Below are 18512 nucleotides of genomic sequence, written 5' to 3'. Positions count from 1 at the left end.
GGGTGATGAACACGGAAGCATCTGGTACCTGGCTGCCCATAGTGAGGGCCAGCAGATGAGAGTACTTTTATTGTCCACCTTCAGTGCCAGCTTTAGCTGGCTATGAAATTAAGTACTTTCCCCCCCGGACTCACAGTTGTAGCATTTCTTGTATGATCCGCCCGGTTATTCTTCATCTCTCAAGGTTTTAAGCATGTCCAAGATCTGTGGGTGTGGTGAGAAGGTGTCAGCCCATCCTAGCTTAATCAAAGGAGAATAGTATCACCCTTTGGTCATATCTGCCGCCGCCACCACCGTCATCACTGTCAGCAACATTGTCAACACCGTCCCACCAACACCACCTCCACGATGCCACCAGCATCAACACCATCATGACCGTCCCCACTGTCATCGTCAACGTTATCTCCACCTCCTTCACTGCCAGCGTCCTCACCCTTGTTATCACCACCACCTCCATCGTCATCGTCCTCAGCAGGACCACCACCGTCATCATCGTCAACATCATCCCCACCACCTCCATCGTCATCACCCTCAGCAGGACCACCACCATCATCATCGTCAACATCATCCCCACCACCACCTCCACTAACCACTTCCATCATCGCCATCACCATCACCTTCACCAGCATTAAAAGCTACTACAATTTAACCCATCTACTTTAGACCAGTCTATCAGTTGCTTTATGTATTTTCCCTGATCTTCCAAATGACTTTTCCAAATGAGGAGACTAAGGTTTAGGGAAACAAAATAGTGCATTCAAGGTTGCACAGCAACTACCATGCCCCAGTGTGAATTTTAACCCATGTTTGGATGAGTTCAGGACTTCCCTGTTGGCTCAGATGGTAAAGTGTCTGCCTACAATGTGGGAGACCCGGGTTCAATCCTGGGGTCGGGAAGATCCTCTGGAGAAGGAAATGGCAACCCACTCCAGTACTCTTGCCTGGAAAATCCCACGGATGGAGGAGCCTGGTAGGCTACAGTCCATGGGGTTGCAAAGAGTCGGACACGACTGAGCAACTAAACTTTGGGTGACTTCATGGCCCAGATGCATCCACTTTCAGTTTCCTATTCTTTCTACCAGCTTAAAAAGATGCCCATATGAAGTCCTAACTATACATCTGACTGTCATACCTTCTGGACAACTGTAACAAATCTAGGTTTAATTTAGAGTTGGAGTCTACAGAACCTGCAGTTATCTGTAACTTTTAAAGCTTTTTCATATAAATTTCTCTTCCCCTGTATTTCTTCCATCTTGGACTTAGGCAGTTGGCTTTGTTTTCAAAGTGCAAAAATTTTACATCCATCTTTATATATCAAGCACTGCCCACCTTGCGGGCCTTGTCATAATCCCAAACTGGGGCCAGCTGAGCCCCACCTATGACATCATCCTGCCACAAGGGCTAGACTGTCCTTGACATGAGTCTAGAGGGGACCCAACTTCATGCTCCAGGATTGAGCCCCACCCCCTCCACTTCCATTCTGGCCCAGATCTGAAGAGGTCCTGTCTTCTTTTTAAAAAATATTTATTTATTTGGCTGCTTTGGGTCTTAGTTGCAGCATGTGGGATCTTTCATTGCGGCTCACAGACAGACTCTCAGGTCACAACATGGGGCTTAGTTGCTCCAAGGCACGTGGGGATGTTAGCTCCTTGACTGGGTACTGAACCTGCGTCCCTTGCATTGAAAGGCAGATTCTTAACCACCGCAGCGTTAGGGAAGTTCTATTCCAGTTGAAGCCTAGGTCTTGCTACTGCTGGGCTTCATGACTGTCCCTCTCTACCCTAAGACTTGCGGTGAGGTTAGGACTTAGTTTTATTGTCCTCATCAATGAAGATTTTCTTGGCCCCATGGCGGTATGGGCTCCATTCTCCTCTGTCACCTGGAATGCTGAAGAATTTCCATCATAGCACCCACATTCCATGCCTTCATTTCTCTGACTCTCTAACAGTGAAAGGAGAAAATTTCAAGCTGGCTCCTTTGAGTCCCACCTTCATCCAAGGTTGATACTTTTCTTTCAGTTCCTGATCATCCATGAAACTCCCAAGGGTTCCATCCTCTGCTCTGGGGACCTTGTAAATGTCAAAGACCTGGGACCATGGGTGGTTTTCAGGAGATGGACCAATCAGAGGCATAGTCTGCAGGGCACAGGCCAGTGCACTGTGAGCTAGGTGACCAGTGGCTGTCGGGACTGACCCCTGGCCAACGGGGCTCCCGCAGGTGCTGCTGAGTTGGTTGGCATTCCTGTAGACCCTGATACCTTAGATTCGAGGCCTGTTTCTTCCTCTAAGCAGTCTCCACCCACCCTCTCTGGTGCTCACGGTCCCTCCCGTCCCTCTCTTCATGCTTCTGCCCTTTATGTGGTTGTTGCAATCAGAAAATCTACTTGTGCTAGCGCACATCTGACTCTTTTTGCCTTTGGCAATGTTCATAGGAATCTTTGTTTTACTTTCCACAGGGGATGATCTATATTCACATGTGCCGCCTGGGGAGTGGAGAGACCCTTGGGCTCCAATTGAAAGAATTTGGGGGCCTCAGAGTCTGGGAGCAAGCACAGAGATCAATATGTACAAGCACTCCCGACCGCACTGACTGCGTTTCCCATAAGAGCAGGACTGGGTCTCATTCATCTTTCTCCCTGCAACACTTAGCCTGGTGCTGGGCCCGCAGCAGGGACTCAGCGAGCGCTGTGAGCGAGGAGGCGAGTGCAGACCTGGGTTTCTGGCGGTGACTTCTACCTGCCCCCCTGGAGAAGGAAATGGCAACCCACGCCAGTACTCTTGCCTGGAAAATCCCATGGATGGGGGAGCCTGGTGGGCTACCGTCTGTGGGGTCGCAAAGAGTTGGATACGACTGAGCAAATTCACTTTCGCTTTCTACCTGCCACTGGTTCTAGATGGTGCTTCTAGGCACCTGGGACCTTGCTGACGGCTCTAAGGAACCACAGCACAGAGAGTCCACAGAATTCTCTCAGTCACCTGAGGAGTCTCCTGAGTCAAGACAGGTGGGCCCGGAAGCGAACTTTGACCTTCTGTTTTTCAGTCATCTCTCATTTTCCCTAAACATGCTATGAGAACCATCTCATTTACGGACCATTTTGCATCCCTACTTGGATGCTTACTGGATGGAATTATTTAGGTTATTACTTAACCTCTCTGTACCTCAGTTTCCTCATCTAAGAACTGAGGAGAATGACAGTATCTCCCTAAGTGTTATCGTGAATTATTAGATAATTTAATACTTGTGCAATGCACTTGGTTACAAGGCTTGAACATAATAGCATTATGTAAGCACTATATTATTATTTTTTGTTAATGGCGGAGTAACAGCATATTTTAACGTTGTCCTCACTCTTCAGGGCCCTGTTCAAGTGCTGCCCTTGTTCCCAGCAGCCAGTGGAGTCAGTCTCTCTCCTCCTTCCCCCACAGTCTGTTCTCCGTTGCATTTTTTCTGTGTCCATCTCTCTCACTGGCCTAAGCAATTGTATAGTGTGTCTTGCTCATCCCTGGGACCTGACACAGGCAGTGCGTGCTAAATCGCTTCAGTCGTGTCCGACTGTTTGCGACACTATGGACTGTAGCCTGCCAGGCTCCTATGTCCATGCGATTCTCCAGGCAAAAGTACTGGAGTGGGCTGTCATTTCCTCTTTCGGGGGATCTTCCTGACCCAAGGATCGAACCCGTGTCTCTTACATCCCGTGCGTTGGCAGGCAAGTTCTTTACCACTAGCGTCACCTGGGAAGACATAGACAGTGTGTGCCCTAAAAATGCACGGTAAATTATCCAGGGTCTGGAGGAATCATATTCCTTCTCCAAACCCTGGAGGCTCCACGGACTTTCTCCAGAAGAATGAAGGTTAAGGGAACCATCCCTGGAAGATGCTGGAAGGTGGGCTTTAGGTTCCAGGAAAGCCTGCCTCTTCCTCTGCTTCCAAGCTTTCGTCATCGCTCCTGCCTCGTGCCTAATGAACACTCAAAGTGATTTTCTATTGCTTGTAATTCACCAAAATTGTTCTAACATTTGGAAGGGCCCGGAAATTGACAGCCTAATACCCCAGTTTGCCTGTCTGTCTGAATGCCTTGTTGAAGGCTGAAGCTGATTGCTTTCCTTCCAAGATTATCCCAGAGCTTCAGACAACATCTGAGGAAATAAACAGTTGGAAAGGTTAGAGACAGGAGCTGGAGGGGAGAAGGCAGGGAGGGGATTCAAGAAAACTTGGGCAAGCAGCTGAATTTGACGTGAGCTAGAGACTGACCTGAGAATTGGGGAGTGGAAGATGGATATGAGAACTATTTCCTTCTCATTCTCAGAAAGTCTCAGTGACTGTTGGAAACTGAAGTGGCACAGGAGACAGCAGGTAAGTCCACTTGCTCTTCTGTTGCTCAGTCACGTCCAACTCTTTGTGACCCCATGGACTGCAGCACGCCAGGCTTCCCTGTCCCTCACCATCTCCTGTAGCTCACTCAAACTCATGTCCATTGAGTCAGTGATGCCATCCAACCATCTCATCCTCTGCCGTCCCCTTCTCTTGCCCTCAATCTTTCCCAGCATCAGGGTCTTTTCCAATGAGTCAGCTCTTCACATCATGTGGCCAAAGTATTGGAGCTTCAGCTTCAGCATCAGTCCTTTCAATGAACACCCGGGACTGATTTCCTTTAGGAAATCCCCTTAGAACCTTCTAGAATATTCTGCCCTCACCTTATTGTTTTATAAAAGAAAAAGCTGAGGCCCATGGGGATAAGGAAGGGGTTGATTTACTAGAGTGGATAGCAAAGACTGAAGTCAGATCTCCTGTCATTTCTAAAATAGACTTGCAAACATCTCTGTGTTGCTGAGAAGATTAGAAGTAGCATAAGTCAACCCCTAGACCTGGGCTTGGCCCAGAGAAGGTGCTGAGAAGAGGCTAGCTCCTCTCTACCACAGAGGCAAAGCCAGGGCTGTGCACTTGGTGAATCCATCACAGTGGCTGCCCAGGGCGGGCCACGAATGGAGAAGATGCAGCTCCTCTGACCTGGTGTCACTGGGGTCTCTCAGCTACAGACCAAGTCCTCCTGGGGCCAGGAACCTGTCCAGATTTGCCTGCTGTTCCGTCAAAGGGCAACCCCATCAGGTAAGCCTGGGGTCCCACCCCTTCCTGAGCCCTCCAGGACCTCACTAGATCCTTCCTGTCTCTTTATCACCAGTTCCTCTCTCCTGGGGTGCCCCTGTGTGCAGACAGGCAGCCTTTATAGCACCCTCAGTTTTCTGCCTCATTTCTGTGCTCCCTGTAAACAAAGCTCATGGAAAGGGTTGTTGGTACTGGACGCTCCCTCATCCCCGTTTCCTCCTCAGTCCGCTCCAGCCAGGCTATCGTCCACCTCCTTCCTCTGGGCCTGCTCATATCAAGGTCACAGATGACCGATGGCTCACCGAAGCAAATGCCAACTCCAGGGAGCGCTGTGCTGAGTTCTCTGCAGAAATGAACGTGGGCACGCCCTGAGCTCTTGGAACACCCGCTTCACTTGTACCCGTTTCTGCTGGCTGTCAGTCTGCCTCCCTGTCTCACTCGTCTTTCTCTGCTGAGACCCCAAGCTTGTCCTCAACTCCTCTTCTCTACTGGCACCTGTTCCCTAGATGATCTCATCAATGCTGTCAATTATGTGCTGAAAGACTCTTGATTTTATATCCGATTCTACATCAGATTTTATGTTTTAAGCTTGAGCTTTGGACCTTTACGTTCAAGTGAAATCTGAACCGTTCCATTCAAGTGTCTACTTGAGTCCATGAGCATGTCCAGTGACTTCATTCCTGTGTGTCGCCTGTATCCTCCGCCTGGCTGCCACCTCGTCTTTCACATTTCAATTCAAATGGCACTTTTTGGAGGGCCCTTTGCCAACACCCTGGCTGAACTAGCCTCACAGGAACTCTTTGTTATGTAAACTGACACTGTTTTTTATTTAAGTTTAAAGTTTTTTTTTTTTTTTGGATGTGGACCATTTAAAAAATTTTTTCTGAATTTGTTATGTTATTGCTTCTGGTTTATGTTTCAGTTCTTTGGCTGAGAAGCATGTGGGATCTTAGCTCCCCAATTAGGGATTGAACCCACAGCCCCTGCACTGGAAAGTGAAGTCTCAGCTACTGGAGGGCCAGGGATGTCCTGACACTTCTTTATACCATGGAGCAATGTCTGAAATTTTCCTTCCCTCCTTCTCTTCCTCCTTCTTTCCCCTCTCTTCCACTCCTTCCTTCCTCTCTTTCTGTCTTTACTTCCTTCCTTCATTCCCCACCCCCCCACTTACTGTCTGTTCCTCCTCACTCACCTAGGCTGTGTATTAAAAAGCAGAGACATCACTTTGCTCACAAAAGGTCATATAATCAATGCTATGGTTTTTCCAGTAGTCATGTATGGATGTGAGAGTTGGACCATAAAGAAGGCTGAGCACCAAAGAATTAATGCTTTTGAGCTGTGGCATTGGAGAAGACTCTGGAGAGTCCCATGGACTGCAAGGAGATCCAACCAGTCAATTGTAAAGGAAATCAACCCTGAATATTCATTGGGTGAACTGATGCTCCAATACTTTGGCCACCTGATGTGAAGAGCCGACTCATTGGAAAAGACATTGATGCTGGGAAAGGTTCAGGGCAGGAGGAGAAGGGGATGACAGAGGATGAGGTGGTTGGATGGCATTACCGACTCAATAGACATGAGTTTGAGTAAACTCAGGAAAACAGTGAAGGACAGGGAAGCCTGATGTGCTACAGTCCATGGAGTCCCAGAGAGTTGGACACGACTTAGTGATTGAACAGCTACCACCTCATGGAAGCTAAGTATATCAAGGGCAGGGATCCTATCTGTCTTGTTCACAGCTGCCTCCTCAGACATGAGGGCAGCACCCGGCTTACAGGAGTGTCATAAATATCTTCTGCCCTATCGATGCTCTGATGTTCCTAAATTGGTTTCTAGGAAAACTGGAGTAAAGCTTGGGCACCCACATGTCTGCCAACACCAGCCTGTCCCCAACTACCACCATGACTGTCTAGAGCCACCAAGGGCCCAAGCTTTGCCATCAGGGAGATCTGGGTTCCAATTCTGGCTCTGCCTCGTCCAGCTGGGTGAACTTGGGATGGTCACTTGATCTCCCTGAACTTTGATTTCTTTAATATAAAGTGGGCTCCTCAATATATAGGAGGTATTGATGTCTACTGGGAGCCTTGGCATCCAGCCCTGGATGCAATACCCTGGGTGTGGTTGGCTGATCAAGGTCAAATGGAGCAGGACAGTCTCCTCTGTTGATCTCAGGGCTCTGTTTGTGGGCATGCAGTTCAGTTAACATGTTCCTTCCTTTTGCCTGTCATATTACATATTGCACAATTTAATTTTAGAGAAAAAAAGGAGAACATGTCTACTCTTAGTACTCAACTCAGTTTTGGCTCTGGGATGGAGGGACTTCTCCCCACTCAAGACCACTCTTGGCTCTGCTCCCTCTTCCTCTTACGAGGTCCTGCCTATGGTCACTTTGTAGAATGGCCATGATCTTGCACATGTTGGCTCCCTCTGTGACCATGACCTGGGAGAGGAAAGACCTGTCTGAAGGCCAAAGCCCAGCCAGCCTCCAGCTCACTCTGCAACTGTGACCGTGGGTGGGGCAGAGGGATTCTTCTTTCCTTGTGGCCTGTTGGGGGCTGTTTGGGCCTGGATGGATGGGATGGAAGCCTTCCCCCGTTCCTGGCCTCAGCATCCTTCTAGAACTCATCTTTGACACATGAGTCCTGCTTTGGAGGTTGTCAGGGCCTGCTTTTCTGTATTACAGCTGTTACTCGATTCTTCACTGGAGTTTGTGCACAGTTTCCTTTTCACGAAGCCTCAAAGTGGATGGACAATGGAATTTGGATTGCATCTTACATGCATCTTACATGAACCCTCTCTCATCAAGTATGTTTACTGAAGGACCACTCCCGATAGATATCCTATGGGGCATTTTACATATACTTCCTTAAAAAAGTCTTGACAACCTCATTGGGAAGTGGGCTTTATTTTCTCCATTGTAGAGATGTAAAAACTAGGGCTCAGAGAGAGGCTGTCTTTTTTCCAAAGTCACCTAGCTATTAAGCAGCAAAAGCAGGATTTAAACTCAGTAGAGTTCAGTTGTCATCTGTCATAGAAGTCTTTCCTAACCAACAGATTGAAAATAGCACCCCACTATCTCTCTTCCTTACCACCTGGGCTTATTTTCTTTATTGCCTTTGCCATTATCTAAAATAATATTTTTTTCTTATTTATTATGTCCCCTTCTAGAAAATAAATTCCATGAAGGGAAGGATTGAATCTGATTCAGAGCTATTGTCAGAGGCTAGAATATCCATTGGAGAAGTCAGTGGCACCCCACTCCAGTACTCTTGCCTGGAAATCCCATGGATGGAGGAGCCTGGTAGGCTGCAGTCCATGGGGTCGCTAAGAGTCGGACACGACTGAGTGACTTCACTTTCACTTTTCACTTTCATGCATTGGAGAAGGAAATGGCAACCCACTCCAGTGTTCTTGCCTGGAGAATCCCAGGGACGGCAGAGCCTGGTGGGCTGCTGTTTATGGGGTCGCACAGAGTCAGACATGACTGAAGCGACTTAGCAGCAGCAGCAGTAGCAGAATATCCATAGAGGGTGCTGAATAAATATTTTTGAATGAATGAATGAACACATGAAATAGCTGGATAACCTTGTACAAATATCTTTGAAGACTCAGTTTCTCAGTTTCTTTTTTCTGCAAAATGGGACCACCAAAGCAGACATTTGTAGTTGACAGGGTTTGGTGTAATGTATATACAGTGGTCAGCATAGCATCAGGTATGTGGTAGGTGCTGAAGTGGAAGCTTCTGAAATATCAGCAGTAATTATTGTTGTCTAAGCCCAGGGCTTTTTCTGCTGCCTGCTCTAGCCTTGAAGCTGTTCATTTTCCCCAGGGCTTCCCTGGCTGGTCTTGGCAGGCCCCATCTCCCCATCCTTCAGGAGCCGGTGAGGCCAAAAACATGGCTGCAGCAATGAAAGGAAATGAGATTGGAAAGGATCCTTAATTCTAAAGAATTGTCCCCAAACCCAGAAACGACACATTAAATCCGAGTCCTTCCCATAACTCATCGTCTATCTCCATGGAAATGGGCACCATATGGAGTTAATTAGTAGAACAACAAAACAATCAATTAGTTCCTTAATTAGTTTTACTAAGAAATGATAACAAACAAACACAAACACTTTATTCCAACTAATGTCTGAGCCGCAGTGATAGTTTAATGGCCTTGGGAAGCCGGCTCAGGCATCAGGCCGCTGAGATGGAGATTTATTCCCTTGATATTGACAGGTTCCCTGGTCCCCGTCCAGCTTGTGTGTTTCATCTTTATGATCAATTATTTACAATATCTGAACACTGCCGAGGGGTCGTCTGGGAGCTTTTCTTTCTAGATAGCGGAAAAAAAAATGCAATAACTCAAATCATATGAAGCCACCAGCTCTGGAATGATCATTCCCTGAATCATTTATTTGACAAACATTTACTGAGTGTTTGCTAGATGCCAGGCATTGTGCAGGGCACGAGGTAAGGAGGGTGGCAAGAAGTGATCGCCTGAGGGGCTCACATTTCCGGGGCATGTAGGAAGGGAGGGCAGATCAGTAGAGTGAGTCAACATAATTGACACCCATCTAGTTAAATACTGGAAAAAGGGCTCCAAAGCACAGGGATGGGCCTGGGGGCTGTGAGAGGGCAGAGGAGGGATCTGGGAAGGCTATAAGGAGGTAGGTGGTGGCTGTTCTTGCCTGGGAAATCCCATGAGCAGGGGAGCCTGGAGGGCTACTGTCCAGTGGAGTTGCGGAAGAGTCGGACCGGACTGAGCAATTAAACAACAAACAATAGGTGTTGGCTGAGCCTCCTGGGGTGCATAAAATGAGATCCTGTTCAACAGGTAGACTGGAGCAGTGGAAGGAGCACAGGCGACTTAGACTTTCTAGGCTTGGGGCTGCATCAAGATGCTCGTGCTTCCTCACCTGTAACATGGGGAGAACGATAACCAAGTTTCTCCTCTCCAAGGGTTAAGAGGATCAAATAGATGTGGAAGCTTCTTATGAACCACAAGGAGATTCTCACATCCAGACAGAAGGTCTGAGCAGAAGCCTGGAGGTGTGGGGGTGGGATCCTAGAGATGCTCCATCTTCCTGAGGGATCTACAAAGGAAAGGAACACTCCCGGAACACCTGGGAGGTTTGTTTACGTCTACGTCTATGTCTATGTCTACGTCTACGACTACGACTACGTCTGCGTCTGGGTTTCCCAGGTGGCGCTAGCACTGGAGAACCTGCCTATGAATGCAGGAGACGGTAAGAGATTCAATCCTGGTTGGAGATATCCCCGGAAGAGGGCACGGCAACCTACTCCAGTATTCTTGCCTGGAGAATCCCATAGACAGAGGAGCCTGGCAGGCTACAGCCCATGGGGTCGCACAGAGTAGGACACAACTGAAGCAACTTAGCACACACAGGTCTTTGTCTATATCTGTGTATCTATCTGTGCATGTGTATAAATTCAGACAGATATGTGTGTATATATATATACACACATGAATACCTATCTATCCATCTATGTACCTATCATATATCAAGAAAAATTCATTTTTAAGAGATAATCCATGTTAATGATAAAAATAATTGAACCCTAGAGATTGTACAATGTGTGAAGTAAGTCAGACACAGACAAATATCATAGGATGTTGCTTATATGTGGAATCTTTAAAAAAAGGGTACAAACGAACTTATTTATTAAACAGAGGTTGAGTCACAGATGTAGAAAACACATGCATACGGGAGGGATAAATTGGAAAATTGGGACTGACATATACACACTGCTATATATAAAGTGTGTGCTTGGTCGCTTCAGTCATGTTCGACTCTTTGCCACCCCATGGACTTTAGCCCTCCTGGCTCCTCTGTCCATGGGATTCCCCAGGCAAAAGTATTGGAGTGGGTTGCCATGCTCTCCTCCAGGGGATCTTCTTGACCCAGGGATCAAACCAACGTCTCCTGTGTCTCCTGCATTGGCAGGCAGATTCTTTATTGCTAAGCTTCCTTGGTGGCTCAGACAGTAAAGAATCTGCCTGCAATGCAGGAGACCCAGATTCAATCTCCAGGTCGAGACGATCCCCTGGAGAAGGGAATGGCTACCCACTCTGGTATTGGTGTCTGGAGAATTCCATGGACAGAGGAGTCTTGTGGGCTACAGTCCATGGGGTCACAAAGAGTCAGACACGACTGAGTTATTAACACTTTCACTTCCTTTCCCTTAATATATAAAATAGACAGCTAATAAGGACCTGTAGTAGAGCACAGGGAACTCTAGTCAATACTCTGTGATGACCTCTATGAGAAAAGAATTACAGAAGAGTGGATGTATGTCTATGCATAACTGATTCACTTTGCTGTACACCTGAAACTAACATGACACTGTAAATAAATCAACTATACTCCAATAGACATTAAAGGAAAGTAATTGAAGCAGTGAAAAATAAGCTGCCTTCTTCCTGTCCCTGACACAGTTTCCAGAAGCACTCTACAGAAACTCTCTCTGTTTAAGCAACACATTTTCATAAACTCTTTTCTCCAAAAGAAACCATTGTGTACCTGTAGTTTTTGCGTATTGCATCCTGTTCAATGGTCTATTCGGTATCTTTGGATCTACTACATTCTTTTAGTATTTGGGTGCCATTGTATCCTATGGATTATCTTAGTGTACTTAAACATTCTCTTCTTGCTCGCACGCATGTTAAGTCGCTTCCGTTGTGTCTGACTCTTTGCGACCTTATGGATTGTAGCCTACCTGGCTCCTCTGTCCATGGGATTCTCCAGGCAAGAATACTGAACTGGGTTGCCATACCCTCCTCCAGGGGATCTTCCTCACCCAGAGATCAAACCTGCATCTCCTGCATTGGTATGTGGGTTCTTTACCACTAGCACCAACTGGGAAGCCCCATTCTCCTCTTGCTGCTGCTAAGTCGCTTCAGTCGTGTCCGACTCTGTGCGACCCCATAGATGGCAGCCCACTAGGTTCCTCTGTCCCTGGGATTCTCCAGGCAAGAATACTGGACTGGGTTGCCATTTCCTTCTCCAATATTCTCCTCTTAGGGACATTTAAATTGTCTCCCATATCTTGCAACCCTAAACAATGCATTCTTCTGTTCATTATTTCTCACACTTTACATAATAGGTTTACATAATAGATCCAGTTTTCTATTTCTTGGTGAGTCTATTGACTCGCTTGGTTTTTATTGATGGTTGAGGGTAATCGATACCCTCCTTTTATTTTTGTGCTTTTTTGTTTTGTTTACTGGCAGTAAGGATTTAAACTGATGTGAAATAATTGATGAAAAAATATATTAATACAAATGAAATCCAAGGTCTTTGTTGCTGGTATCTTGGCTTAACTCACTACTCTTACAGGGACAGAAGCAGGTAGTAACGCACTCGAATGTAAGCATTGAGTAACACTCCACTACAGGGCAGACACGAGCCCCTTTCCCTCGATTCCCCCATCCCTACTAGAAACCTCAGAGGCATTTGGACGACAGTTGCGGTCTTCTGTCCACCAGTGGGCTGGCCTATAATTTGAACAAAAAGCAGTAGCATGAGCAGTGGAGGATCTTAGCAGACTGAGGCTCACAGCCGTGCTGGGTAAAGGGAAGCAGAGGACACTGGTTCAAAGAGGGCCTGGGGAGAAGCAGAAGCAGGGGATCTGCAGGAACAGAGACCTTTAGTTTCTAGGCAGGCACATCCTGCCCAGCCACTCTGAGCCTGTGGAAACATTCTCCCTTGTGTTGTTTTAGAGACGAAGTCCTTTCCTTTGCTCTCAAACAACCCCTAACTCAAGCAGTAGACAAACATGATATTCCTTGGACTTTCCTTGGCCCGTTGATTGAGAATCTGCCTGCCAGTGAGGGGACACGGATTCAGTCCCTGGTCGGGAAGATCCCACACGCTACAGGCAGCTAAGCCTGTGTGCTGTGACTACTGAGCCCACACACCCTAAAGCTCAGGCAGGGGACACAGATTCAGTCCCTGGTCGGGAAGATCCCACACACTACAGGCAGCTAAGCCTGTGTGCTGTGACTACTGAGCCCACACATCCTAAAGCTCAGGCAGGGGACACAGATTCAGTCCCTGGTCGGGAAGATCCCACACACTACAGGCAGCTAAGCCTGTGTGCCGTGACTACTGAGCCCACACACCCTGAAGCCCACGCTCCACAGCACCCACTCAAAGCAGCTGGAGAAGGCCTGAGTTCAGGGGCCGCTCTGTGCTTCACAACGAAGCCAAAAAAAGAAAGTGTTATTCCTTTCTAACAGGTTTGCCTAGAGCCTGGAATCACATCTAGATAAAATGTGTTCATTTGATCACAAGTCCTTAAACATGACCTGTTACGTCTTAATCAAACTCTGGTTTTCTCTCCAGACTTGAGTCATGCACATTTTTCTGTCTCCACTGGCCACCTTTAACTGAAGACACTTTTCCAAGAGCTTGTGGTTAGGCAGTAGTGTTCTTATGCCAGTGTGGGCTCAACACTTTGGAGATGCAGCTTGATGGAGTCGGGTGGCCGCCTGGATGCTGGTCCCTGGGTTTAAATCCCAGCGGTGCCTTGTACTATTGTGAGACCTTGTTGAATGCTTTTGTTTCCTTGTCCATAAAGTGAAAAATAATAATAATATTGGGTTATTGTGAGGCTGAAACGTGCTCATGTAGGGAACTGCTTGAAACACTCTCTTAGGTAGAACATCTCATGACTGTTTCTACTATTATCAGTTTCTCATATGCGCTAGCTTCAGGATTGTTAGAAAAGCTTCTCTTTGAACCATTAGTTTCTTAGGAGCAAAACAAATTTCCCTTCTCTGTGGATCCATTCCTCTCTGTTTTAGCTAACTTGTGGAGATGATATTATGGAGAACGTAATGCAAGCATCTTTTCTTCAATCTTAGCATCTCCAATTAAACAAACAAACAAAAAACCCAGCATAATCCCAGTCTCTCTACACCTCAGGAAGGCTGAACTTCTAGCCAGACCCTCAGTTTTCCCCCAGTTTGAAGAAAAAAATTTTACCCTCTCTCATCCAATCAATTTCTTTGCTGGGTCTATTGTGAGCTGATAATTTAAATACAATTGTCTCCCTAGCAACCATCCTTTCACAGTCTGCCTTCTTGCCTTTGAAAAAGCTTGCAGTTACAAAATTCACAGTTTCAGCCAGGAACTTTTTTTCCCTCTCTACAGGAACTAGCTTCTCTTCCAAAATAAACTCTTTAAAAAATGGAACAGAGTTTCTAAAGTAAAAGTTAAAAAAATTTTTTTTTTTCTAATTATAAAGGTAATTGAACAGGCTTTTAAACAGAGATGGAAGAGGTTTTGCTGCCTCCACTTCTTTAGCTCCAGAATGGACTATTTGGGGCAGGGAGAAGAGGGCAGGAGAACCCAGTCACACATAGCTATGTTGGCGCAGAAGGAAGGCAGCGGGGCAGTTTAGTCTGACCTCCCCTCTCCCTCCTCTGACAGCTGAAGAAACAGAAGTTCTGAGATTTAACAGTGCTCCCAAGAGCTGGAACGAGAGGCCAGGTTGGGATTTCAGCCCTGTCTTTTCTCTGAGCCCACAGGATTCTTGCCAGCTAATGTGGCCTTTGAGATTTCTCAGGGGAGGTGGTGGTGCACGGGAGCAAAGAGGCCAGAGCTGTGGAATCAGGCAGGCCCACAGTCGAGGGCTTCCCTGGCGGCTCAGATGGGAAAGGCCTGCAATGCAGGAGGTTCAGGTTTGATCCCCGGATCAAATGGCAACCCACTCTAGTACTCTTGCCTGGACAATTCCATGGACAGAGTTGCCTGGGGGTCTACAGTCCATGAGGTTGCAGTGAGTTGGACACGACTGAGCGACTAACACTTTCACTTTCAAACTCACAGTGGAGTCACTGGGTATGGTGATCTGCACACCCAGTTTGCCAACATGGAGGGAGTTTCTAGGTCATGGGACTTTCAATGCTCAAACTAGAGGTCTTGGGCTGGACAAGTAGTAGGTTATCTTCCTGCTAAGCCAATCGCTAAGTGATTTGGGAAAATTTGGGTCTCCATTTCCTTATCTGTAGTCAATCATAAAGTCATCTCTTAGGAGTGTTGTGAGGATATAACAAGAATGAATATTAGCTTCCTTCCTTTCTCTCCTCACTTCTTTTGTCCAATGAGAAGCTCTTGAATTTTTTCAGCTGGAAAAAGCTGTACGCAGCTTAAAAGTGATAACGATGCTTCTTCCCCAGGTTGGCCCAGGTCAGGGAAAGCAGAGGAATGAAATCTTTATTCCAGAAAGCTTGATACTCAGAGATCACAGTCCTTGGAGACTCCCCCAAATGCCACCCACAATGTGAGAAATCAAAATTAGCTTCTTGGCTGCTTTTGGCAGCTGTGATTAATCATTTCGTAACGAGACTGTCGAAGCACAGCTATTTATTTGCATGGGATCAGGAAGATTACGGAATATAACATTTTCATAAATTTGTTAGGATTCTAGATATACGTTAGTGTGATGAATAGTTCAGGCTGCAATAGATGTTTTCGTTTCAATAAAGTTATTTTGGGGTTATATTTACATGATGAAATAACCTATTATTTATCCAACTGCATTTTTATGAACTAATTTTTCTTTTTGTGCCGACTTGCACGAGTGATTCATTACTTTCTGCCCTTCAGTTTTTCTTTCCTTATAATGGTTTCTTGTTTATTATTTTAAAGTGTATGTCTCCCTTCGGATCCACTGGCCAGTTTCACGTGGGATCTTCACCCCATAGCCAGCTGCTTCCAAAAACCCAAGGAGTTCAAATAAAATGAATCATTTTATACTAATTGTCTCTGGGCTCTGCCCCTGACTGGGTCTGTGACCTTGGGCAAGTCTCTTTCTCTCTCTGAGACTCAGTTTCCCAACTCAGAGGGATTTTGGCCACAATATGTGTTCAATCAATATTAGCTGAAGGAATAAGTGGATAATGGAATGAGGAGAGTGAGGACGTTTGTTTGACTTTGGGAAGGGTTTAGGTTGGGAGGATCACATCAAGGCATGCTTCTTTTGATGAGGAGTTTGCTTGTTATCCAAGCTTTCCTGGTAGCTCAGCAGTAAAGAATCCACCTTCCAATGCAGAAGAGGTTCAGTCTCTGGTTTGGGAAGATCCCATGGAGAAGGAAATGACAACCTACTCCAGTATTCTTGCCTGGGAAATCCCACGGACAGAGGAGCCTGGTGGGCTACAGTCCATGGGGTTGACATGACGTGGGAACAGTTAGAGGGCTGTGACTTGAAGCACTGTGTGGACCAAATGGAGCGATTTGGTCCTTTTCCTATGGCAATGGGGAGACATGGAAGCTTTATAAGCAAGGGAGGGACACAGTCAGATGTGCGTTTTAGAAAGATCCTGTTGGCAGCTGTTTGTGTTGAGGGTAGATTGGAGGCAGAAGAAGATGAGTTGGGGGTGATGGATGCCCTTGTCCAGAGGAAAGATGGTATATGCTGGCCAGGACTGTGGCAGAGGAAGTGGGTAAAAGGACTCAGTGCTGGGCTGAGTGATATTTACTAGGCGGCGCTAGTGGTAAAGAATCTGCCTGCCAATGCAGGAGACACAAGAGCTCAGGTTCGATTCCTGGGTCAGGAAGGTCCTCTGGAGAAAGAAATGGCAACCCACTCCAGTACTCTCACCTGGGAAATCCCATGGACAGAGGATCCTGGTGGGCTACAGTTCACGGGGTTGCAAAGACAAGGACATGACTGAGAACTGAGCACACGAAGGGAGATTAGATATGAGGGGCAGAGGAACAGGAGACGCCAAGGAGACTGCAAGATTCCTGGCTTCATACTGTTTGCTGGAATCAGGAGAGGAGCAGGAGGGGCGAAGACATCTTTGTGCAGGTTCATTTTGAGGTATTTGTGGGAAATCTAAAATGGAGCAAAAGTTTAGAAGGGAGACTGGGAGACTCTTCTTTTCCCTTCTGATCTCATTGTGAAATTATTTCATAAACTTAACTTCTCACCCACATAATGGGTGAGACAGGTAGTTCCATCATTGGGACTTAGGCCTGAGTTTGAATTCTCTTCCATTATGACTAATTCGGTAGCTTTAGGCAGGTTATATCCTCCGTGAGTCCCAATTATCTCATTTCTGTAACGGAGGTGATAGAGTCTCCGTCATGTTGCGTCTGGGAAGTTTAAGGCAATGGACGTAGAAGGTGTACCAGGGAGGGTCGTTCTCTCCAACTTGCTTTGTGTTTATACTCTCAGCTCTCTTTCCTCCTCTAATATTCCCAGTGTAGCAGATTCTTAAAAGTCAGAACCTGAATTTCTTTTGGGGAAGATGTTGTCTTTGTTTATGAAAATGCCTTCTTGGGGCACAGCAGCCATAAGAGGTAAAGCTTTGTGAAGAAGTGCTCCAAGTGCTCTGTTTCACTAAGGGAGGAAAGGAGAGAGGGAAGGGAGGAAGGGAGAGGAGGCAAGGGGATGGGGGGAGAGAGGCAAGAGAGCCCAAGGTGGTGAGAGGGATGGGAGACTGGGAGATGCTGCTGGAGAAAATTCCTTGATGATGGTGGGAGCTGAAGACATATTAGAAACCATGATGTCTAATGTTTGCTATGAAGCTATTTGCATTCATATGATATAAATTCCTTCTCTGGACCCTTCCCCCAAGTGACCAGTAAAGCCGATTATGTCCAAGAATGCTCTGTGCACATGAAATGTTTTTGGTGACAATTGTGGATGGATTTGAGTTTCTCATTGGATCTAAGTGGCATGAGATAAAGGTAGGGCAGGGCCAGAAGGGAGATATTCCATGAATAGAGCAAATTCTACTAATGCAAGATGTCAGAGTTAGAAGGACTCTGGAGGGTTCTGTGCTTCCAGGGGTGTGGAAGGGAAGGTCAGCCTGATTGTCATCTCCCTCTCTCCCTCCCTCCCTCCATCTCCCTCTTCCTTCCTTCCTTCCACAAATATTTATTAACCACCTACTGTGTGTCAGCCACTGTCACGGGCACTGGGAACATCTCTGTAAGAAAAACAAAGTTTTTGACTTTAAAGAACTTGCCTTCTTTCTGAGGAGACCTATGACAAATTAATAGAAAAATATCTTATATCATATCAGATAGCAATGAGAGTTACTAACCAAATTAAAACGGAGTAAGGAAAGAGACAAAGGTGGTGATTTAGAAAGGGTGATTCAAGAAGTTCTCCTTAAGGAGGTCACATTTGTACAGAGACCTAAATTAAGTGGATAGGTAGATCCTGGTAGAGCTGCTAGACAGACATATTAAGAGCTTTCTCCTCATCTTGCTTGTGACCTTGGACAAAGGACAACTTCCCAGGCCTCAGCGTTCTCATTTAAGATTAGGGTCGATATCAACTTCCAGTGGCAGAGGTAAGTGTTCCAAGAGATCATGGAAGTTAGTTGGGAATGGAAAGTGAGGCGTGTGTAAGGGGACTGTGGGAGACTCGGCCGAGGT

This window comes from Bubalus kerabau, chromosome 4, assembly GCF_029407905.1.
Source record: "Bubalus kerabau isolate K-KA32 ecotype Philippines breed swamp buffalo chromosome 4, PCC_UOA_SB_1v2, whole genome shotgun sequence".
In the NCBI taxonomy this organism is placed as follows: Eukaryota; Metazoa; Chordata; class Mammalia; order Artiodactyla; family Bovidae; genus Bubalus; species Bubalus kerabau.
The sequence above is the reverse complement of the archived record's forward strand: the minus strand, read 5'-3'. Positions refer to the sequence as shown.